Source organism: Tachyglossus aculeatus, chromosome 5 (genome assembly GCF_015852505.1).
Source record: "Tachyglossus aculeatus isolate mTacAcu1 chromosome 5, mTacAcu1.pri, whole genome shotgun sequence".
NCBI lineage: Eukaryota > Metazoa > Chordata > Mammalia > Monotremata > Tachyglossidae > Tachyglossus > Tachyglossus aculeatus.
The window spans coordinates 100,665,488-100,689,614 of NC_052070.1; the positions used below are offsets into that span (position 1 = coordinate 100,665,488).

At 48.9% G+C, this 24,127-nt stretch overlaps 1 protein-coding gene across 3 annotated transcripts in view; it reads right to left on the bottom strand.

The window, feature by feature from the left end:
- NTRK3 (neurotrophic receptor tyrosine kinase 3) overlaps positions 1-24,127 on the bottom strand; it is a 375,014-nt gene that overhangs the window by 333,001 nt on the left and 17,886 nt on the right. The window lies entirely within an intron of this gene.

Sequence of the window (24,127 nt, forward strand, 5' to 3'; positions counted from 1 at the left end):
AATAATAAATATGTACATATATACACAAGTACTGTGGGGCAGGGAGGGGGATAGATCAGAGGAAGGGAGTCAGGCTATGGGGAGGGGAGGAGGAGCAGAGGAAAAGAGGGGCTGAGTCTGGGAAGGCCTCCTGGAGGAAGTGAGCTTTCAGTAGGGTACCTATCATTATTACCTAGCACTACTATTACTAGTACTATTAATAATAATAATGATGATGATGATAATGGTATTTGTTAAGTGCTTACTATGTGCAAAGCAATGTTCTAAGTGCTGGGGAGGTTACAAGGTGATCAGGTTGTCCCATGGGGGGCTCACAGTCTTAATTCCCATTTTACAGATGAGGTAACTGAGGCACAGAGAAATTAAGTGACTTGCCCAAAGTCACACAGCTGACAGTTGGTGGAGCCGGGATTTAAACCCATGACCTCTAACTCCAAAGCCCGTGCTCTTTCCACTGAGCCACGCAGCTTCTCTTTTATTACTTCTTTTACTGCTGCTCCTCCTCCTACTACTACTACTGCTACTACGACTACTACTGCTAGTAGTACTGCTACTATTGTTAACAGTACTATGACTCCTACTTTCATTCATTCATTCATTCAATCATATTTATTGAGCGCTTACTGTGCGCAGAGCACTGTACTAAGCACTTGGGAAATACAAGTTGGCAACATATAGAGACGGTCCCTACCCAACAACTGGCTCGCAGTCTAGAAGGGGGAGACAGACAACAAAACAAAACACGTGGACATGTGTCAAGTTGTCAGAACAAATAGAATTAAAGCTAAATGCACATCATTAACAAAATAAATAGAATAGTAAATATGTACAAGAAAAATAAATAGAGTAATAAACCTGTACAAACATCTATACAGGTGCTGTGGGGAGGGGAAGGAGGTAGGGCGGGGGGGATGGGGAGGAGGAGAGGAAAAAGGGGGCTCAGTCTGGGAAGGCCTCTTGGAGAAGGTGAGCTCTCAGTAGGGCTTTGTTGTTGTCTTATGCTGTCAAGTCGTGTCTGACCCATCGCGCCACCACGGACACATCTCTCCCAGAATGCCCTGCTCTTCATCTACAATTTTTCTGGTAGTGAATCCATAGAGTTTTCTTGGTAAAAATAAGGAAGTGGTTTACAATTGCCTCCTTCCACACAGTAAACCTGAGTTTCTGCCCTTGACTCTCTCCCATGCCGCTGTTGCCTAGCACAGGTGAGTTTTGACTTGTAGCAGATTGCCTTCCACTAGCTAGCCACTGGCCAAGCTAGGAATTGAATAGGTAGGCCTCTGCTTGACTCTCCCTCCTGTAGTTGAGACTGGTACAGGACTGGAAACTCTCCAGGTGAGACCCTGAGAGGCCGACTATTACTACTATTACTACTACCACTGATGTTACTACTGCTGGGGCTTGGTGCTGCTGCTACTTCTCCTCCTCCTCCTCTTCCCCCTCCTTCTTCTCCTCCTATTAATAATTATAATAATTATGGTATTTGTTAAGCGCTGTGGCTTAGTGGAAACAGCACGGGCTTGAGAATCAGAGGTCGTGTGTTCTAATCCCAGCTCTGCCACTTGTCAGCTGTGTGACTTTGGGCAAGTCACTTCACTTCTCTGTGCCTCAGTTACCTCATCAGTAAAATGGGGATTAAGACTGTGAGCCCCACGTGGGACAACCTGATTCCCTTGTATCTCCCCCAGCGCTTAGAACAGTGCTTGGCACAAAGTAAGTGCTTAACAAATACCATCATAATTATTATTATTACTAAATGCTGCTTCTTACTACTTCTCATTCTGGAGGAAGGATAGAGGACCTTCTAATCCTAGACTGGTGGGTGTGGGCAGTGAATGCATTTACCAACTCTGTTATATTGTACTATCCCAAGTGCGTAATACAGTGCTCTGCAAATGGTAAGAGCTCAATAAATATGATTGATTGATCGATTAGCCTGCCAGTACTAGAATACTTATCCCAGACCAAAGAGGACTTTTGGAGGTAGCAGTGTGGCCTATCAGCAAGAACACTAGACTGGGAGTTAGAAGATTTGGGTTTCAATCCTGGCTCTGCCACTTGCCTGCTGTGTGACCTTGGGCAAGTCACTTCATTTCTCTATACCTCAGTTTCCTCAGCTATAAAATGGGGATGAAATACCTATTCTTCCTCCCGTTAGACAGTGAGCCCCTTGTGGGAAAGTGCCTGTGCCCAATCTGATTGTCTTTAACTATGCCAGAACTTGGCACAGAGTACTTAAAATATTATTGTCATCATCATCATCATCATCATCATCATCATCATCATCATCGTCGTCATCATCATTATCACTGTTGTTGTCCCACAGGGGGCCTGGGAAAAGAAGGATATTCCACTGGAAATTCCCAATCCCACTGAAATAAACCAGGGCACAAAATCAGAGAATTTCCTTCCCCAGTCCCCCTCTCACTCCTCCAAATCCCCTCTTCCCCCTGAGAGTCTCTTAGTCTCTAGAAGACCCTCTGGAGCCTTAGAGAGGTGGCTAATCAGAGGGAAAACATCCTTGTGTGTTCTTAGCTTCCCTGACAAATCCCAACTCAAACTATGTTCTCCTCCAGCTCGGAGGAGGGCTGGCCAGCCAGGGAATCTGAACTGCAGGGTTCCCTTCCAGAGCAAGCTTCTTCCCAGAATGGTCCTGACCTGGGGCGTGCACCACAGAGGGCAAAAGAGAGAGAAGGGCAGCAGAGCAAAGCCAGGTGGTGGGAATGGGAAGGAGAGTCCCGAGACAGCCGTGGCCAGAAGCCAAAGGCCTAGAGGAAAGAAAGCAAGCAGAGGGAGAAGGGAAGCGGAGAGTAGCAGGGAGGATGGGGTGGTATCAGGGACACAGAAGGAGAGATAGAGGCCGGAAGGGAGTGAGAGGCAGTGAGTGGGATGTGAAGGCCAATGTGGGGACAAGTGGGGGGCAAAGTGGGACAGAGGGAGAGATGGAAGGGAAAAAAATTGACCCAAGGGCGAAGGATCCTGGAACACCTAAGGACAATGTCTCAGTTGTGAAGGCCAGTGGCAGTTTCAGTGCTGTAAAGACACATCTAGCGTTGCTATGGCAATGACTGCCCACCAGGCACTCAGTGGAATCAACAACGGGTACCAGGAGAAAGAGACGGCGATAAAGACACAGAGATAAAGAGACAGAAAGTGAAAGAGATGCAGGCAGAGAGTGAGAGAGACAAGAGACAGAGAAAGGGCATCAGAGATGGAGAGGCCGAGCTGGCTTGGAAGAGAGGATAATGATAATGATAATAATGACGGAATTTTTTAAATGCTTGCTAAGTGCCAAGCACTGTTCTAAGCACTGGGGAAGATACAAGGGAATCAGGTTGTCCCACATGGGGCTCACAGTCTTAAACCCAATTTTACAGTTGAGGCAACTGAGGCACAGAGAAGTTAAGTGACTTGCCCAAAGTCACACAGTTGACAAGTGGCAGAGCCAGGCTTAGAACCCACGACCTCTGACTCCCAAGCCAGTGCTCTTTCCACTGAGCCACACTGTTCGGAGAAAGCCAAGGGGTAGACTCACATTCTCCCGGCCTGCCTGCTGAGAGCTGCCCCACCCTACCCCATCCCCTCCTAGGCTCGACCAGATCGAGCTGTGCACAGAAAACAAGAGATGGAGGGAGGGACACTCTCTCCCATGCCTTGTCAGGAGTGGGAAGCTTTCAGAAGGGGTCTGGGGGAGGAGGGGGGAGGGGCATTAACAGGGCAAGTGAGCCTCTCTCCAACCCCCCACAGACCTGCCACTCACTGCCAAGACCCAACCAATTGGGCTGCACAGCAGGAGGCTAGGCCTAGTGTCCCTCTGGCTACTGCGCCTCCGGCTCTTCGAAGATCAGGGCTTCTGGCTGACTATCCAGGACTTCTGGGTGCCCCTCCCTGAGAAGTAGTGTGGTTTAGAGGAAAGAGCACAGGCTTGGGAATCAGAGGACATGAGTTCAAATCCTGGCTCCACCACTTGTCCGCTGCGTAACCTTGGGCAAGCCACTTAACTTCTCTGGGCCTCAGTTACCTCATCTGTAAAATAGGGATTAAGGCTGTGAGCCCCAAATGGGGCAACCTTGTAACTACCCCAGCACTTAGAACAGTGCTTGACACATAGTAAGTGCTTAAGAAATAGCATCATCATCAGTATTATTATTTGAAGCAGTATGGCCTAAGAGAAAGAGCATGAGCCTGGGAGTCAGGAAACCTGGTTTCTAATCTGACTCTAGCTCTTGTCTTGTCTGTCTTGTCTGTGATCCCCAAATGGGACTGACCTGATTGTCTTGAATCTACCCCAGTGCTTAGCACAGAATAAGCGCTTTACAAACACTAGCATTAACAGTAGTAATATTAAAGGAGTGAGCTCTTGCCCTTCCTCTGGAGTCCCCAATCTTGTAAGCTCCTTCCCCTGACTCCCTGTGATCAGCTCCTCCCTCAGCCCATTTCACCCCAAAAATACTAGGATGTGGGTGGTCTCAATGGGGTCTTGGAGTCAGAACATGTGCCTGAGACTCAGAAATACTGGGTTCCTATACTAGAGAGTCTGGGCCTCCCCATGTCTTGGTCTTCCATCCTAGGAAATGGGACAAGTGAAGTCTGCCCCTTCTCCACGCTCAAGTGTGGGGAGGGGGGCCAGGTGTACTAAGCACTCGGTGCTCCAATCTGGACAGGGTGAGGAGAATGCATGGCCCTAGGGACAATTGTAAACATGGTGACCAGAGCTCTGTATCTGCTGCAAACGGAAGGCACCTGGGGGAGAATCATGCCCTGTTGCTGGTCTTCAGGCTCCCATAGCCCCCCACCACCTAGAAGGTCTGATTCCCACGGCCCCAGCTCTCAGCATTAGCTGGGAAGGGCCGGGGGTCCAGGGGGTCCAGGGCCTGGGAGCCGAACCCAGTGTGGACCGGGAGACCCCACGGGGCTGGTGTGGGCTGGAGCAATCCTGAGTCTCATGGGCATTCTGAGGTAGACCAGATGGATGGAAGCATATGTGTTTTCTATCCGAGTTGACAGGTTGGTGGCCAATCCACCAACATCGTTGCAAGCTAGCTGCACTCCTGGATGGGAATTTGGCTCTCGCCCTGACCCTGCGCAAAAGCTTTGGGGCCCAAGAGCTTCCCGTCACCTGAGACCTTGGAGGGGGATCCAACCTTGCCTCCAGCCAGCCTGGCCCTGCCCGCCACCCAGACCCCAGCCCATCACCCCCTCCTCCTTTCCTCCCTCTTCCAAGGAAACTCCTCCCCAGCTCCAGGCCAGCGATGGGAACATCTGTATGGAAGCCGGACTGACATCACTTGCCCAGTCACCATCCAAACAGCCTGGATGACAGATGGTCCCTGATTCACTGTGCTTCCCAACCCTGGGGCCAAGAAGACCGCCTCTCAGACAGGGATGGGAAGCATGTCAGCAAAGAACTAACTTTTCTGTGTCCTCTTTGGGTGAATGTGTGCGTACATGTATGTGTGCATGCGTACATGCGTGCATGCTCCCAGGGAGGCAATCCTATGCAGCAGAACCATCCCTCCCTTGTAAGTGAAATCATCTCTCCCTAAAGGACAGAAGGGATGGGAAATCCACTGGTCCTGGAGTAGAATCAGCCAAATCCCTCCAGTCAACTGCAACCCCCCCAGCCCCCAGCTTGAGACACTTCAGTCAACAACCCCTCTGTCATGGCTAAAGGGAAAGGATGGCAGTGGAGCAGGGCTCCCAGACACTAGGGAACCCTGAGGGTGCAAATCTGAGCCACCAGGGCCTCGGGGTGGGGGGGGGGGGGGGGGGAGGAGCTAGGATTCGACCCCCTCATTTAAGGCTCAGAGTCTGACAGGTGCCATAGGCTAATGGAGAGAGAAGGGATGCGGAGGTAGCCCAGAGGTGAAGACTGTTAGAAGAGCAATAACTGTGGGTTATCAGCCCCCTCTGACCTTCAAATCAAGCATCTATGGATTAATCATTAATCCATAGTATTTACTGAGCAGCTACTGTGAGAAGAGCACCTTACTAAAGGCTTGGGAGAGTACAAGAGCATTTGGAGACATGATGCCTGCCCTCAAGGAGCTTGCAATCTAGCTGGGGAGACAGGTGCTAAAATAAATTACAGGTGGGAGAAAGGTATAGAGTATAAAGGCATGGACATTATGGGGCCAGAGGGTTGTAATCCCTTAAGTGTTTAGCTGATGCAGAAGGGTTGAGGAAGCATTTAGAGGAGATAAAGTGGGGAGATTAGAAATTGTTCAGGAAGGGAGGAGATGACATTTATTTGAAAATGGAGAGAGCGGTGGTCTGTTAACTTTGAAGAGGAAAGGGGTTTCAAGCAGGAGGGAAGGTGAGAGAGTAAAAGGTTGGCAGAAGGAGTGATGAGGACAACAGGCAGTGATCGGTTCGTTTGAGAGGCATGACGAGTGTAAGCTGGGTTACAGTGAAAGAGGAGAGTGGATAAGAAGAAAGGAGGGAGCTGATTGAGTGACCTAAAGCTGATGGTCAGGAGTTACTGGTTAATGCAGAGAGAAATGATCAGCCAATGGAGGTTTTAGGGGAGAGGGGAAACATTTGAAGAATAACATTTAATAAAAGTCAACCAAGCAGGAGAGTGAAGTATGGGTTGTACAGAGAAGAGACTAGACAGGGATAGCAGTGAGGTGGCTGATGCGGGTGAGAAGCAGAATGGCCTAATGGATAGAACATGGGCCTGAGAGTCAGAAGGACCTGGGTTCTAATCCTAGCTCCACCGCTAGTCGGCTGTGTGACCTTAGGCATGTCACTTAACTTCTCTATGCCTCCGTTACCTCATCTGTAAAATGGGGTTTAAAAGCGTGAACCCCATATGAAACAGGGTCGGTGTCCAACCTGATTAGTTTGTATCTACCCCAGGACAGTGCCTGGCACATATTAAGTGCTTAACAAATACCATTTTTTTAAAAAAAGAGATGTAAAACCAGAATATAACCAGTGCCTGTAACAGTGCAGTGGTCCTTTGGTTGGAGAGGAAGGGGACTCTTGCGGAGGAAGAAGAGGCAGGATTTGGCAAAAGGCACAATGCAAGGACTAAAAAAGAGACTGGAGTCATGGATAATGAACGGGAACAGGAAGGGGAGGAATGAGATGGAGCAATAGCTGGAGGGAGCAGTGGGACTTAGGGAATATTTGAAGGCAGAGGGGAAGGAGCTGTCAGAGAATGAGTGGTTGAAGATGACTGGCAGGGAAGGAAGAAGAGTGGGTGTGAGAAGGGATAAGTTAGAAGTGAGAAGGCTTAGGTAGATGAGAAACAATTTTAGAGATGGGAAGGATGGCAGTGCTGGCATCAATGAAGGGAATGTTAGGAGCAGAAGAGGATGTGGGAGGGGAGATGAGGAGTCCAGTTTTGAACGTTCAGTGAGGCCCTGGAGGCAGGAAGAAATGTTAGATGGCAAAGAAGAGGAGGTCAGGGCTAGCTAGCCAGGTTGATCTGGGAATCATCTGAGTAGAGATGGAAGATGAAGCTGTGGGAGCAGATGAGCTTCCTGAGGGAAAGAGTATAAATTGAGAATAGAAGGGAAGCCAAAGCAGAGCCCTGAGGGACCCCCACAGATTTGGGAGAGGAGGAGACAGAGGAAGAGCCTGGGAAAGAAACCAAGAGGGATCGGACAGAGAGGCAAGAGGAGAACCAGAAGAGAACTGTAAGGGAAAAATTTACATTCTGAATCCCATGTGGGACAAGAACTGTGACTGCTATAATATAATAATAAATGTGGTTTTTGTTAAGCATTTACTATATGCCAAGCACAGTAAGCCCTGGGGTAGATACAAGAAAATCAGGTTGGACACAGTCCCTGTCCCACATGGGGCTCGCAGTCTAGTGGGGAGAGAGAACAAGAAACAGATACGACTGCCCTGTATCTACTCCAGTGCTTGACACAAAGCAAGGGATTAATAAATACCATTATCTTTTTTATTGAAAACCAATGTTAGTGTTTCCAGGGTAAGGAGAAAGGAGTAGGCCACAGTGTCAAAGGCAGCCAAGATGTCAAGGAGAAAGAGGACAGAGTCTGTTAGATTTGGCAAGAAGCAGGTCATTGTTGACTTGTGAGGGAACATTCTCCATGGGGCGAAGGGGGCAGAAAATGGATTGTAGAAAGGAGTTCTAGGAGTTTGAATGGGAAAGGGAGGAATGAGATGGAGCAATAGCTGCAGGGAACAGTGGGCCTTAGAGAGGGAATGCTTGAAGGCAGAAGGGAAGGAGCTCTCAGAGAATGAGTGGTTGAAGTTGCCTGTCAGGGAAGGAAGAGTGGGCGTGAGAAGGGATAAATTGGGAGGCTTAGGTAGATGAGGTACAGTTTTAGAGCAGCCAAGAGAATGCTTCTTGAGTCATGGTCAAGGGTGGGAGGGAGTTGGAGTGATGAGAGGCAGACTTTGGGGTGCACCTTGTGGTTTTGATTTTGTCAACAAAGCAGTTCGCAAGATCATCAGAGGCAAGAGAGTGGAGAGGTGAGCACATTGTGGGTTTAAGGAAGGACTTAAGGTGCAGTCAACAAAGGAGGGGAAGTGATATCACTCTGCAGAAAGAGGGCAGAGTTATAACAAGTAACAATGGTTGCAGAATGGCAGAAGTCGTCCTGATGCTTCGATTTCCAAAAATGGTGTGATTGTGAGATAGTGAGAGTGAGATGTCAGAATTGGTGAGGTTATAAACAGAGCAGTGATTGATGATGAAGAGATCCGGTGTGGTGAGTGCGGGAGGTGGGTGGAGCAGGAGGTTTGCAGAATTGAGGAGTGAGGGGAAGCGTACACCTGGGGGGTCTCCAAGAACGTTCACATGAGCAATGGAGTCCCAAGGATTGGTGTGGAGATGAAAAAGGAGAGAAAAAAGGTGAGATAGGCATCAAAATCACCAAGAAGATCGGAGGCGGGAATAGATGATAGGCATGAGAGTGGATGGTAGAGACGGGTGCCATGATGATCAAGGAGAGGGACGGTGAGGGATGGTGGGGTGGAGGAGATGGTGCAAGAGCAACATGGCAGGGAGAGGAGCAAGCCGACCCCTCCCCCTTTCCCTGAGAGTGGGGGAAGTGGGAGAATGCAAGTCACCTCGAGAAAAACGGTGTACTCTGGAGAGAGGCACAGGTCTCAGTGACAGTGAAGAGAGGCAGTAACGGGGTCAGAAAGAGGCTGAGGATGTCAGCCGGTCAATCCAATTTATTGAGCAATTATTGTGTGCAGAGCACTGTACTAAGCCTTTGGGAGAGTACAATATAACAATAAACAGACACATTCCCTGCCCACAATGACTTCACAGTCTAGACCGGGGGACAGACATTAATATAAATAGTATATCTCTGGCAGAACGAGGGTTGAAGGAGGCATAATTTAGACAGGGAGATGGAATGGGGAGCTAGGGTGGGGATGAATTGGAGGGGAGTGAGTTGATAGAGGGCGATGCCAGGGACAGGGCCATTGGGGTGGCAGTGAGAGAGGAGGACAGGTGGAGAGCAGAGGGTGGAGGAGGGGGGGTATGGAGAAGACCTTTGGTCCCCAGAGACCTCACCTTCAAGCTCCTCGGGATGAGTGACCACAGCCACCCCAAGTGAGAGGTAGAGGGACAGGCAGGGCCTAGGGGTGGTCCTTCTTCTATTCCAGGGGTAAAAATCATTGATGCATCAGTGTTCTGCAGCCTACCAGCCTGGGTGTGGGGGGGGGGGGGCAGGGAGGGGTGCATGCGCGTGCGCGTGCGTGTGTGTGTGTGTGTGTGTGTGCACACGCACGCACTTATGGGTGCTTGGGTTGGATGACATGAGTGAGTGTATGCAGTCGTCTTTGTGCACATGCACATGCTAGTGCTACGGGTTCATATGTGCATGTAAACAGTCAATTTATCAATCTATCATTGGTATTTATGGAGCGTTTTTTCAGAGTATTTGTTAAGCACTTACTGTGTGCCAGGCACTGTACTAAGCATTTGGGAGAATACAACAGACTCCTCCTCCTCTTTTTCCTCCTCCTCCTCCTTTTCCTACTCCACCTCCCACTATTCCAGCCTGATATGTCTTGATACCAGGTGCGGGTCACAGATCCAAAAAAAAAAAAAAATCACCCCCAAATAAGTCCAGCTGCAAATTATTAAATTCAGGGCTACAAGAAGAAATCTTTTAAAAGGGCCAGCAGAGAATTTGTGATCAATAATAACAAAAATAATAGACAATGGTAGTCATGGCAATGGGGAATGAACGTAGAAGGGTGCCCAGCACTCCAAAGGCCAAAGGAAGAGCAGGAGTCGAATGAACTCTGCACAAACAGCATCTGCTCTGCACATTTCTCCATGGGAGTTTGACCTTTGGAAATGAAGTTCTGAGTGTGGGGCAGATGGGAGAGGTCACCTGGAAAATCAGAACCTTTTTTTATAGTGTTTGTTAAGCACTTACTCTCTACCAGGCACTTACTAAACCCTGTGGTGGATACAAGGCAATCAGGTTGGAAAAATTCCCTGCCCCACTTAGGGCTCACATTTTAATGCCCATTTTACAGATGAGGCAAATGAGGCACAAAGAAGTGAAGTGACTTGCCCAAGGTCACGCAGCAGATAAGTGGTGGAACCAGGATTAGACTTCAGGTCCTCTGACTCCCAGGCCTGTGCTCTATCCACTAGGCTACGCTGCTTCTATTTTATTTGAGGCATTGTCCCTGACTTCCTGTCTCTCAACATCATCATCACCAGCGTTATTGATAAACACAGGGCACCAACACCTTTCACAGCACTGAACACAACAGTCCTTGAGGAGAAGGCACAATCCTTTCTCAGGAAGTTTATGCTCTAGTGGGGACCAATCAACTGTTGTAAACTGACAACTAGAGAGGGGGCATGAAACTAGATATAAATTATAAACCCCAGGGCAGAAATAAGCCTAGTAACAAATAAACGGACACACGGATGAGTGTTGTGTCTGGAGGATGGTGGGGTGGCAATGACCTGGAAAGAAAGGGTTAATAGGGGAAGGCCTCCTGAAGAAGCTTCTCTATGCCTCAATTACCTCATCTGTAAAATGGGGATTAAAAATGAGAGCCTCATGTGGGACACAGACTGTGTCCAACATGATTAACTTGTAACTACTCCTTCTTCTAGACTGTGAGCCCATTGTTGCGTAGGGACCGTCTCTATATGTTGCCAACTTGTACTTCCCAAGCGCTTAGTACAGTGCTCTGTACACAGTAAGCACTCAATAAATATGACTGAATGAATGAATGAACTACTCCAGAGCTTAGCACTCGGGGCCTGACACAGAGTAAGTGCTTAACAAATACCATTTGAAAAAAAAATGGAATCTTTGAAGGAGTGTGGGAAACAGTGTGGCCTAGTGGAAAGGGCCCAGGCTTGGGAGTCAGAGGACCTAGGTTCTAATCCCAGCTCCACCACTTCCCTGCTGAGACCTTGGGCAAGTCACATCACTTCTCTGTGCCTCAGTTCCCTCATCTACAAAATGGGGATTCAATACCTGTTCTCCCCTCTACCTAGACTGTGAGTCCCACGTAGGACCTGATTATCTTGTATCTCCCCCAGTGCTTAGCACAACGCTTGGCATATAGTAAGCACTTAACAAACACTATTATCATTATTATCTTTATTATTATTATTGGGGAGGAGAAGGATGGGGATGGGCCAATTGAGAGGGGAGGGAGTTCCAGGCAAAGGAGAAGTATGTGCATTGTGTCTGAGGAGCATGATTCCAAACAACAGGGAGCTCGGAAAGGTGCCCCAATTCTCTCAACCCCTCCCCTTTCCAGGCCATTTGAGCTCAATCCCAAGAGGGGTTTTCCAAATGGGTCATACCCACCCATCAGGGAGCGGTCAGCATTGGCATCCCAAAGCCGCCAGCCCTTGACCTCCACCCCAGCGTGGCCTCTCCACCCCACTTTCCACCTCAGATTGGCTTTCCTCCACAGGGGGCCAGGCAGGGGGCACCCCCAGCTCCCCACCTTCAGCCCGGGAAGGCGGCGATCCAGCAAACACCCAGGACACCAAGCAGAGGGCAACCTCCAGGCAGGGGCATCAGGGAGCAGCTTACTCTAGCCAGTCCATGGAATGAGATTTCCACCGACATCAATTGATGCTAACAGCTGTCAGGGCCAGTCAGCAGAACGGCAGACAAAATGGCTGGGCTGTTTAGCCCCGACAATATGGGGTGAATCGATCAATCCTGATGTTGGGGCACTGGACTACTGGCCAACCGAGGAAGTGATGCCCCTGTGTGTCTCAGGAGAGACCAGCTGGCACCCCTGGGCTGAGACATCAGGCAAGCTTGGGAGAGACACTGGAAAGCAAAAGACAGTCATCACCTTAGCCAAATTAACTTCAGAAGTTTCAGGAAGGGACATGAGCGAGTGAGTGAGTGAGTGAGTGAGTGAGTGAGTGAGAGTGTGTGTGTGTGTGTGTGTGTGTGTGTGTGTGTGTGTGTGTACACTTCCCTGATCTCCTACTACAACGTAGCCCACCTACTTTGCTCCTCTAATGCCACTGTACCTCATTTTCATCCATCTCACCACTGACCTCTAACCCATATCCTATCTCTTGCCTGGAGAGCCCTCCCTCTTGGTATCCAACAGACAATTACTCTCCCCTCCTTCAAAGCCATTTTAAAAGTATATCTCCTCCCAGAGGCCTTCCCTGACTAAGGCCTCATTTCCTCTTCTCCCACTCCCTTCTGCATTGCCTTTGCACTTGGATTTGCACAATTTATGCCTCCCTCCCTCAACCCCACAACAGTTATGTACATACCCTTAATTTATTTATATTTATGTCTGTTTCCCCCTTTATATTAGCTCTTTGTGGGTAAAGAATGTAACTCCTTGTGGGTAAAGAATGTGATTACCAACTCTGTTATATTGTGCTCTCCCAAGCGCTTAGTACAGTGCTCTGCACATGGTAATCACTCAATAAATATGATTGATTGATTGTGTGTGTGGGCAGTGTGGACAGGGGCATGTGTGTATATGCATTTGTGTGAAGGGTGAATTGGGCAGAGCCCAAAGTATCCACAGGCAGGTGGGGAAACATAAACCAAGGGGTGCACCCGCCTACCCAGGGGGCTGGGTTCAAGGGGCCAACCCTAGGTCCGTGCCATCCACTCCCGGCTCTGTCCCTCTGCTGTCGCTTCTCACATCTGCCCACTTGCACTACTGATACTCAGACTCCGCCCAGGCCCCTAGTCCCACCTGCATGGTTGCATGCTGCACCAGGGCAGGTACACACGCTACTTGTGAGTGTACCACATGTGTGCATCCTGGGGAGATGTCACACTGCACCATCCCACCCTTGCAGACTCCTTGCCTCCCTGCCTCCCCACTCTGATGTGGGGCCTTGAGTGGTTTCTGCCACCTCATCTCACCCCTCGCTGAGCTCCTTGTCTTCCCTCCCAAACCCTGTCTTCTCCCAGACTTTCCCGTCACTGTAGGTGGCACTACTATCCTTCCCATCTCACAAGCCCGCAACCTTGGTGTCATCCTTGACTCCACTCTCTTATTCACCCCACATGTCCAATCCGTCATCAAAACCTGCCGGTCTCACCTCCACAACAACATCACCAAGATCTGCCCTTTCCTCTCTATCCAAACCACTACCTTGCTGGTTCAATCTCTCATCCTATCCCAATTGGATTACTGCATCGGACTCCTTTCTGATCTCCCATCCTTCTGTCTCTCCCCGCTTCAATCTATACTTCACTCTGCTGCCCGGATTATCTTTGTACAGAAACTCTCTGGGCATGTCACTCCCCTCCTCAAAAAAATCCAATGGCTGCCTATCAACCTTCGAATCAAGCAAAAACCCCGACTCTCGGCTTCAAAGCTCTCCATCACCTCACCCCCTCCTACCTCACCTCCCTTCTCTCCTTCTACAACCCAGCCCTCACACTCTGCTCCTCTGCCGCTCACCTCCTCACTGTGCCTCATTCTCACCTGTCCCGCCGTCAACCCCTGGCCCACATCCTACCTCTGGCCTGGAATGCCCTCCCTCCACACATCCGCCAAACTAGCTCTCTTCCTCCCTTCAAAGCCCTACTGAGAGCTCACCTCCTCCAGGAGGCCTTCCAAGGCTGAGCCCCACTTTCTCCTATCCTCCTCCCCTCCCCATCACCCCCCTCCCTCTGCCCTGCCCCCTTCCCCTCCCCACAGCACTTGTACATATATATTTGTACATATTTATTACTCTACTTTATTAATGATGTTTATATAGCTATAATTCTATTTATTCTGATGGTATTGACACCTGTTTACTTGTTTTGTTTTGTTGTCTGTCTCCCCCTTCTAGACTGTGAGCTCACTGTTGGGTAGGGACTTCCCAAGCGCTTAATACAGCGCTCTGCATACAGTAAGTGCTCAATAAATACGACTGAATGAATGAACGAATACGACTGAATGAATGAATCCAGCCAAACCACTAGGACAAGGTCCAGAAGAAAGTCTGTGGGCTTTTCCAACTTGGCTTTTGATTCCTAAAAATAAATTAGTCCCCCCACCCCCAGCGAGTCCCTCCCTCTCCACCACCCAATCTCCCTTCCTGGTAGCCCAGGGCCAACAGCCACAGGGGGACAGAGGGATAAATGGAAAGCACCAGAACCTCCATTTTCCCCCACCCTCAACTCCCCACATGCCTCCTCCCCAGCCACAGTAAACAAGTAGCAGCCAGCCATAATAATGATGATAGTGGTATCTGTTAAGTGCTTACTATGTGCCAGGCACTGTACTAAGCACTAGTGTAGATACAAGATAATTGGGTTGGGTACCGTCCCTTTCCCACATAGGGCTCCCAGTCTCAATCCCCATTTTACAGAAGAGGTAACTGAGGCACAGAGAAGTGAAGTGATTTGGTCAAGGTCACACAGCAGACAAGTGGTGGAGCTGGGATGAGAACCCCGTTCCTTCTGACACTCAGGCCCATACTCTATCCTTTAGGCCATGCTGTCTCTGAGCCTGCATTTCCTGCCAGTTGTGGCCCTCAGCCTCCTGGACTGCCAGGAGGGATTGCAGGCTCAGAAGCTGAGCCCCCCCCCCACTCAGGGGGTTTGATCACCTGCAATTCGGGACCACTCTTAGGCCAGGAACAGAACGTTAGAGTTAGCCAGGAGCTGGACAATCCCCAATCCTGCTCCCCGATTAGGACACATCACAGAAGGGGATGCTAGCTGAGCCCGTCGCCAGACTCAGAGCTCAGCAAGGATTCTGGGGTCAGAGGAGGGGTCCCACCAGAGCCCCTGGCCTCTCTGGGGCCACCCCAAGAGGAGGCTGGCTGGCTGGCTGGCAGGAGGGGTCCCCTGAGCCAAGAGGACAGACACACAGGCAGGCGGAAGGAGGTGGTGAAGCTGGCTGGCTGGTGGAGTTTGCTCAGCCTTTAGTCTGAGGGAGCAGAGGGCTGAGGGGGGCAGGGTCAGGGCTGGGGTTAAAGGGCCAGTCCCTCGGGAAAGGCCGGGCAGTTGGAGGGTCTGCCAGGAACAGGGAGAAAAACCACTTAAAGTTCAATCGGCACAGGGTTGGCCTATCACCAAGCCACCCCTGTGACAGGTGGCACAACAGTTCCAGACAGCCGCCACTCACATCTGCTCCCTTGACCATCTGGGGAGCTTTGGCCTCACCCTGCCCACCACCCAGGCAGAGAGAATGGTCAGGCCTGACGTGCCATCCCAAGCGTTGCCTGTTAGGCCACCGGTTCCACCCCCACCCACTCTAGAGATGTGTCACTCGAGAGAGGCTTAGCCTAGGAGAAAGAGCACAGGCCTGGGAATCAGAGGATCTGGGTTTTAATCCTGGCTCTGCCCCTTGCCTGCTATGTGACCGTGGGCAAGTCAGTCACTTTACGTCTCTGGGTCTCGGTGTCCTCACCGGTGAAATGGAGACCTGTTCTTCTTCCTCAGACTGTGAGTCCCAAGTGGGACAGGAACTGTGCTCAATCCGATTATCTTGTATGTACCCCAGCACTTAGTACAGTACTAGGTACATAGTAAGTGCTTCACAACTGTCACAATTATTATTATAGTTTTCATAATTATTATATTATTATTAATATATTATTATATTATTATTAATGATAGTAATACAAATAATAATGTGCTCCTATCCAATCAGAGGGCAAGCATGGGAACTCCACTTCAGCCACCTTTTTAGTTGTGTCCCCCACTGCACACACACACACGCACACGCATGCACATGCATACGCACACACATATGTATATATATTTATCTCCCCACCCCCAATTGGCTTAAGGACAAGACAGCTGCCTTTGGCATCATGTGAAAACATGGATAAATTCTGTGCATTCTTTCCAATTCCCTCTGTATTCACTACATATTGAGGATGGACAGGCGGCAGGGGTTGGGAAGCCCAGGGAGCTGGATGATAAGGATTGGAATTGATCGATTGATTGATTGTTATATTGTACTCTCGAGCACTTAGTACAGTGTTCTGTATACTGTAAGCATTCAATAAATAGCACTGATTGACTGGTTGATTTGCCCAAGGTTACCCAGCAGGCAAATGGTGGAGCCAGGATTAGAACCCATATTTTCTGACTCCCAATCCTGTTCTCTCGTCACTAGGCCATGCTGCTTCTCCAATGTTCTGGTCACCTTCCTGGACACATAATAATAACATACAATAATAATTACAGTAATAATAATAATAGTGGTATTTGTTGTGCTTACTACGTGCCAAGCACTGTACTTAACACTGGGAAAAATATTGGATGGTCCATCCAATGCCTCTACCTCTGTCTTCTCCATCCCTGACTTTCTTACTACAAATCGCTTACCCATGTGCCTAATACAGTTCTCTGTACCCAATAAGTGATCAATAAATGCTATCGTACCAAGTGTTTGAGAGAGTACAATATAACAGAGATGGTAGACATGTTCCCTGCCCAAAACAAGCTCACAGCCTAGAGGGTGAGACAGATAATAATAATAATAATAATATGCTATTTGTTAAGTGCTTACTATGTGCCAAGCGCTGTTCTAAGCACTAGGGTCGATACAAGGTAATCAGGTTGTCCCACCTGGGGCTCACAGTCTTAATCCCCATTTTACAGATAAGGTAACTGAGGGACAGAGAAGTTAAGTGACTTGCCCAAAGTCACACAGCTGAAAAGTAGCGGAGCCAGAATTAGAACCCATGACCTCTGACTCCCAAGCCCGTGCTTTTTCTACTAAGCAATGCTGCCTCTCCTCTCCTAATATAAAAAAAATGAATAGGTAAATAATCTGTGGGTATGTACATAAGTGCTGCGGGGCTCAGGAAGGAGTGAATAAAAGGTGATTGATTGATATGTGCCAGTGAGGACCAAAAAATAAAACTGAAAAAGACGAAGACAGAGACAGGAAGAGACCAGTGAACTGGTCCTAGCTCCTTTCCCGTTCTAGTCTACGTCTGTCCCTCTGCCCGACCAGGGCTTGACTTTAACTAGCTGCCTCCAGCCCCCTAAGCATCCTGAGAAACTCCTCTGCCAGCCCTCAGTTGCTCTCACCTGCATGAATGGGGCCTCCTTGTTGCTGGTCCCACCGCCTCTTGGCACAGCAGCCCCTTTCCCCACCCCCACCCTGGAGCTGAAGTTTGACTAAAGCTCAGGCGTGCCTTCGTTTTTATAAATCTCTGCCTTTTAATGATGGCTTCAAGGCTGAGGGGGGAAAAAAGGGCCATTAAACTCACTGAATAAGTTAATGGGGCAGAGAGAATCTATTTCAGAGCCACCCCAGGCTATTTTGCTCTGGAGCTAAAACCTGAATAAGCAAAAAGGAAAAATTAAAACCGTACAGTGCACTGCCAATAAATAACCTCTAGCATAATCTCAGCATCCAGAGCTTCATTTGTAGAGATATTACAATGCAGATCTCTGGGAACCTCTGGCTCCAAAAGCTTTCTACCTGCTTTTATTGTCACTGTCTTGCCTTTGGATGCAGTGGAATTAATTTCCCAACTCAGAAGAGACATAGCCCCCCAACCTCAATGCCAACCCACCCCCCTCCCCTGCAGCTTCAAACCGGTTCCTTCTCTACCTTCAGGCTGTGGGGTCTGGTCGGCAGAGATGCCTCCAATCCCCCATCCAGCTGTCTTGCCCCCTCCCCACTTAAGGCTCTTCTTTCCCTGCTCTGGGCCCTGGCTTTCTCCACAGGGATCTCTCCTGACCCCGCTGCACTTCGCCGGCCAATTCTGCTCCTAAAATCCGCCACCCTGCCGCAGAGGCTGCCCTGAACCCCTCTCCATTGAGCTTCTCTTTCCCTTCCCCCTTCAGTAATGCAGCCCCTCTGCCTGGCGGAGAGACCACCCCTGGGCCCGAGGGTTGAAACAGTGAGTGCGAGGGCTCCCCCGGGACCCCAAAAACCGAACACTCCAGCAGCTCTACTTTGTAATTCTAGAGTCCCACTAGAGATACTCTGTTTATTCTTTAATATTTAAACATGTTAATTAAATCTCTGAATAAACAAATACATTTTAATAAGTGGTTCTGCCAAGTTACAGATCCCTCCCTCCAGCCACATCCTACCCGCCACTGACCAAGGCCTGTCAGAAAACCAGCTAGGCCAGGCTGGACTCCTGGGTCATCGGCTCGCCTGCAGGGGTAGCTTGGCATTCGGACCCGTCTTGGGCACCTGCTCAGGAGGGAGATGGACTCGAGACTGGCTGGTCCAGATACCAGCCACCACTGCTTTCCCACTGCTGCCGCCTCCCAACTCCCAGAACCCTCTCTGCCTCGTTAGCCGAGAAGCCCCCGGCCCTTGGCATTCTGCAGGGGCCCATGCCAGCTCCTGGCCAGGATGAGCTAATGTCAGGGAAGATGGAGGATGTCAGTCTAGCAAGCTGTCATCAGTCCCCACCAGGTAGTTTGGGGTTTTTTAATGGTATTTGTTAAGTGCTTACTATGTTCCAGGCACTGTACTAAGTGCTGGGATAGATACCAGCTAGTCAGGTTGGACAAAGTCTATGTCCCACGTGGAGCTCAAAGTCATCATCATCATCACCATCAATCGTATTTATTGAGCACTTACTATGTGCAGAGCACTGTACTAAGCGCTTGGGAAGTACAAATTGGCAACATATAGAGACAGTCCCTACCCAACAGTGGGCTCACAGTCTAAAAGTCTTAATCCCCATTTGATAGATGAGGTAACTGAGGCACAGAGATGTAAAGTGATTTGCCCAAGGCCATACTGCCAGACAAGTGGCAGAACAGGGATTAGAACCCGGGTCCCTCTGACTCCCCAGCCCATGCTCTATCCACCAGGCCATGCTCTTTCTCACTATGCCACCCTGTTTCTGTTAGTGAGGAAAAAGGGATCCCGAGGGGCCTGGGAAGAAAGATGGGGGGGGGGCATGGCCAGAGAGGGTGGAGACAAAGACCATGGGCAGGGCTAGCGGGCACTGGATCATCCCAACTGCTACAACTGTGGTACCCGTTTAGCGCTTATTATATGTCAAGCACTGTTGAAGGGCTAGGGTAGATACGAGGTGCAAGAGTTAGACACGGTCTCTTTCCTTCACGGGGTACACAGTCTAAGTAGTAGAGAGAAGGATTTAGCCCCCAGTTTACAGATGAGGTAACTGAGGCAAAGAGACGTTAAGCGACTTGCCCAAGGTCACGCTGCAAACAAGTGGTGAAGCTGGGATTAGAACCCAGGTCCTTGGACTCCCAGGCCCATGTGCTCTATCCACTAGGCACTGCTTCTTTCTGGCTTTCCCACCCAGAGGAAGCATCATTTCCCTTTGCCCAGTCATTTAGAATGGCTCCCTGGGGAAGCAGTGTGGCCTAATAGAAAGAGCAGCATGGCCTACTGGCCTAGTGCGTAAAGCACAGGATGAGAGTGAGAGGACCTGGGCTGTAATTCCTGCTCTGCCAATTGCTTGCTGTGTGACCTTGGGCAAGTCACTTCACTTCTCTGGGCCTCAGTTTCCTCAACCATCAAATGGGGATTTAATACCTGCTCTCCCTCCTACTTATTCATTCATTCAATTGTATTTATTAATAACAATAATAATAATAATAATTGTAGTATTTGTTAAGTACTTACTGTGTGCCAGGCACTGTACTAAGCGCTGAGGTGGATACAAGCAAATCAGGTTGGACAAAGTCCCTGTCCCACATGGGGCTCACAGTCTCAATCCCCATTTTACAGATGAAGTAACTGAGGCCCAGAGAAGTAAAGTGACTTGCCGAAGGTCACACGGTAGACAAGTGGCAGAGTCAGGATTAGAACCCATGATCTTCTGACTCCGAGGCCTGTGCTCTAACCACTACATGAACGCTTACTGTATACAAAGCACTATACTAAGTGCTTAATACTTAGACTTTGAGCCCCATGTGGGACAGGGATTCTCTCCAACCTGATTAACTTGTACCTACCCCAGCGCTTAGAACAGAGTGTGACACAAAGTAAGTGCTTAACAAATACCAGTTAAAAAAAAAAAGCTTTCCCTTCCCTGGGCTTCCTGCTCCAGCCTTCCAGATGAGAGCAGACTGTGAAAGGACATGTTTGAAGCTTACAGAATCACTCTGTGTCCCAAATTACTCCCTCATTTGATTGCAAGCTTGTTGAGGCCAGGTATTGTGTGATGTCTCTTTCTCTGGCATCTTCCTGTGGGCCCGATGTTGTGTTCTGCATACATTTAGGTGCCAAGGACAGTGTTCTGCATGAAGCAGGTGTCCAGTACAGTGCTCTGATCACAGTAAGTGCCCAGTACAGTGTTTTGCATGCCAAAGGCAACCAGGACAGTGCTCTCCATGCTGTGGGTTCCTAGTACAGTGCTCTGCATATAATAGATTCCCAGGACAGTGTTCTGCACTCAGGAGACACCCAGGACAGTGTTCTGCCCACAGTAGGTGCCCACGGCAGTGTTCTGTATTAGCACTCTCCCTACCTTCAGAGCTCTCCTAAAATCACATTGCTTCCAAGAGGTCTTCCCTGACTAACCCCTCCTTCCCCCTACTCACCCTCCCTTCCATGTTTGAAGCAGCGTGGCTCAGTGGAAAGAGCATGGGCTTTGAAGTCAGAGGTCAAGGGTTCAAATCCCAGCTTGGTCAATTGTCAGCTGTGTGACTTTGGTTAAGTCACTTAACTTCTCTGTGCCTCAGTTACCTCATCTGTAAAATGGGGATTAAGACTCTGAGCCCCCCGTGGGACAACCTCATCACCTTGTAACCTCCCCAACGCTTAGAACAGTGCTTTGCACACAGTAAGCGCTTAATAAATGCCATCATTATTATTATTATTATGTTGCCTAGCAATCAATCAATGGTATTTACTGAACGCTTACTCTGTGCGGAGCACTGTACAAAGTGCCTGGGGGAATACAATAAAACAGAGTTGGCAGGCATGTTCACTGCCCTCAGTGAGTTCACAGTCTATGCACTTTGATCTGTAACCCCTAAGCTCTTGAATTATCTTATGGATTTTGTTAGACACTTTCTATTTGCCAGGCACTGTACTAAGTGCTAACTAAGGTAGATACAAACTAATCAGGTTGGACACAGTCCACCTCCCGCATGGGACTTAATCCCCATTTTACAGATGAGGAAACTGAGTCACAGAGAAGTGAAGTGACTTGCCCAAGGCCACACAGCAGACAAGTGGCAGAGCCGGGATTAGAACCCAGGCCCTTCTGACTCCCAGGTCCATCTATCCACTAGGTGATGCCGCTTCCTTCTGAGCAGCGTGGCTCAGTGGAAAGAGCCTGGGCTTTGGAGTCAGAGGTCATGGGTTCCAATCCCGGCTCCACCAATTGTCAGCTGTGTGACTTTGGGCAAGTCACTTCACTTCTCCGGGCCTCAGTTCCCTCATCTGTAAAATGGGGATGAATCCTGTGAGCCCCATGTGGAACAACCTGATTACCTTGTACCCTCCAGCACTTAGAATAGTGCTTTGCACATAGTAAGCGTTTAATAAATGCCATTATTATTAGTAGTAGTAGTAGTAGTATATTCACACCACCCTCAGCACCACAGGATTTATGTTCACCTTGGTGCTCTGCCATTTCCCCTATTATAATTTAATCTAACGGCTTCCCCCTTCTCTAGACTGTAAGGTCCCTTTGAGGAGGGATTATGTCTTCTAACTATTTTACTCTCCCAAGCCCTTAGCACAGTGCTCAGCAAAACCACTGATCGATCTGAACACACTAGGTGTTCAGTACAGTGTTCTGCACGCAATAGGCACTCAGTATAGTGAGAAGTAGCCTGGGAGTCAGAGGACCTGGATTCTAATTCTGGCTCTGCCTTATACCTTCTGTGTGACCTTGGGCAAGTCATTTCACTTCTCTGTGCCTCAGTTCTCTCATCTGCAAAATGGGGATTCGATACCTGTTCTCCCTCCTACTTAGACTCTGAGCCCCATGTGGGACCTAATTATCTTGCCCGTACCCCAGGACTTAGTACAGTGGTTGGCACATGGTAAGTGCTTAACAGTTACCACTATTATTTGCTTTATCATTATTAAGACTCCCTCCCTCTGTTCTAACCCCCTCCCCACCCCACAGCACTTGTATATTTATTATTCTATTTATTTTATTAATGATGTGCATATATCTACAATTCTATTTATTTATATTGATGCTGATGATGCCTGTCTACTTGTTATGATGTCTGTCTCCCCCCTTCTAGACTACAAGCCCATTGTTGGGTAGGGATTGTATCTATTTGTTGCTGAATTGTACTTTCCAAGCACTTAGTGCAGTGCTCTGCACACAGGAAGCGCTCAATAAATACATTTGAATGAACGAATGAATGAATGTTTACAGTACAGTGCTCTGCACAGAGCAGGTACCGAGGAAGCTTTCAGTCAATGCTGCAATTTATGACAGTGATGACAGTGATGATGGGAATCACCAAATTTCACAACACCAGGGCACAGGGATAGACACCCACGGAGATTTGAAGATGACAACCTCCAAAGAAACCAAGGGAGCAGTGTCGCTCAGCGGAAAGAGCACAGGCCTGGGAGGCAGAGGACCTGCGTTCTCATCCAGGCTCTGCTGCTTGCCTGCTATGTGACCTTGGGCAAGTCATTTCACTTCTCTGTGCCTCAGTTTCCTCAGCTGCAAACTGTTGATTCAATACCCATACTCTCTCCTACTTAGACTGTGAGTGCCATATGGGATCCGATTATCTTGTATTTACCCCAGTGTTTAGTACAGGGCTTGGCACCCAGCAAGCACTTAGTGAATACCACAATAATACACCCTACTCTTCATCACAGACAGTGAAAATGGAGTTCTTCAGAAAAAGAAGAGGAGATCAATTAGTCGTCAATCTCTACTTGGAGTGGGCTGTGTGTTGGCTGCTCCCCAAGACACTCCCAACTCTCACCTTCCTTAAGACACTAAGCTCCTTGTGGGCAGGGAACATGTCTACCCATGCTGTTGTATTATATTCTCCCAAGTGCTCTACACAGTGCTCTACACAGAGTAGAGCTCAATAAATGCTATTGATTGTTTGATTGTTCCTTAATTTCCCCACTAATAACAATAATGATGATGATGGTATTTGCTAAGCACCTACTAAATGCTAGGCACTCCTCTAAACGCTGGGGTGTTGACAAACAAATCGAGTTGGACATAGCCCCTGTCCTGTGTGGGGCTCACAGTCTCAATCCTCATTTTACAGATAAGGGAACTGAGGCACAGAGAAGTGAAGTGACTTGTCCATGGTCGCGAAGTGGACATGTGACAGAGCCGGGATTAGAACCCATGACCATTTGACTCCCAGACCCATGCTCTATCTACTACACCAGTTTAAATAGCTTCTCAAGGAATCTGTCATGAACCTCCCAGACCAGCTTCCCGTGGCCCCAAATCCCACACGTTGACCAGTCATTGTGGAAAGAAGCATTTTTCTTTTGTTTATTTTGAACTGGCATGGCCTACTGGAAGTCAGGGGACCCAGGAGTTAATTCCAATTCCACCACTCGTCTGCTTTCTGATCTTGGGCAAATCATCTCAGGTCTCTGGGCCTCGGTTTCCTCATCTGTAAAACGGGGATTAAATGTCTCTTATCCCTCCCTCTTAGATGGTGAGTCCCATATGAGACAGGAACTGTGTCCAACCTGCTTATCTGACATCTACCCAAATGCTTAATACTTGGCTGAACACATAGTATGCTTAATAAATACCAGGTAATGATATATTGTGGTACTTGTT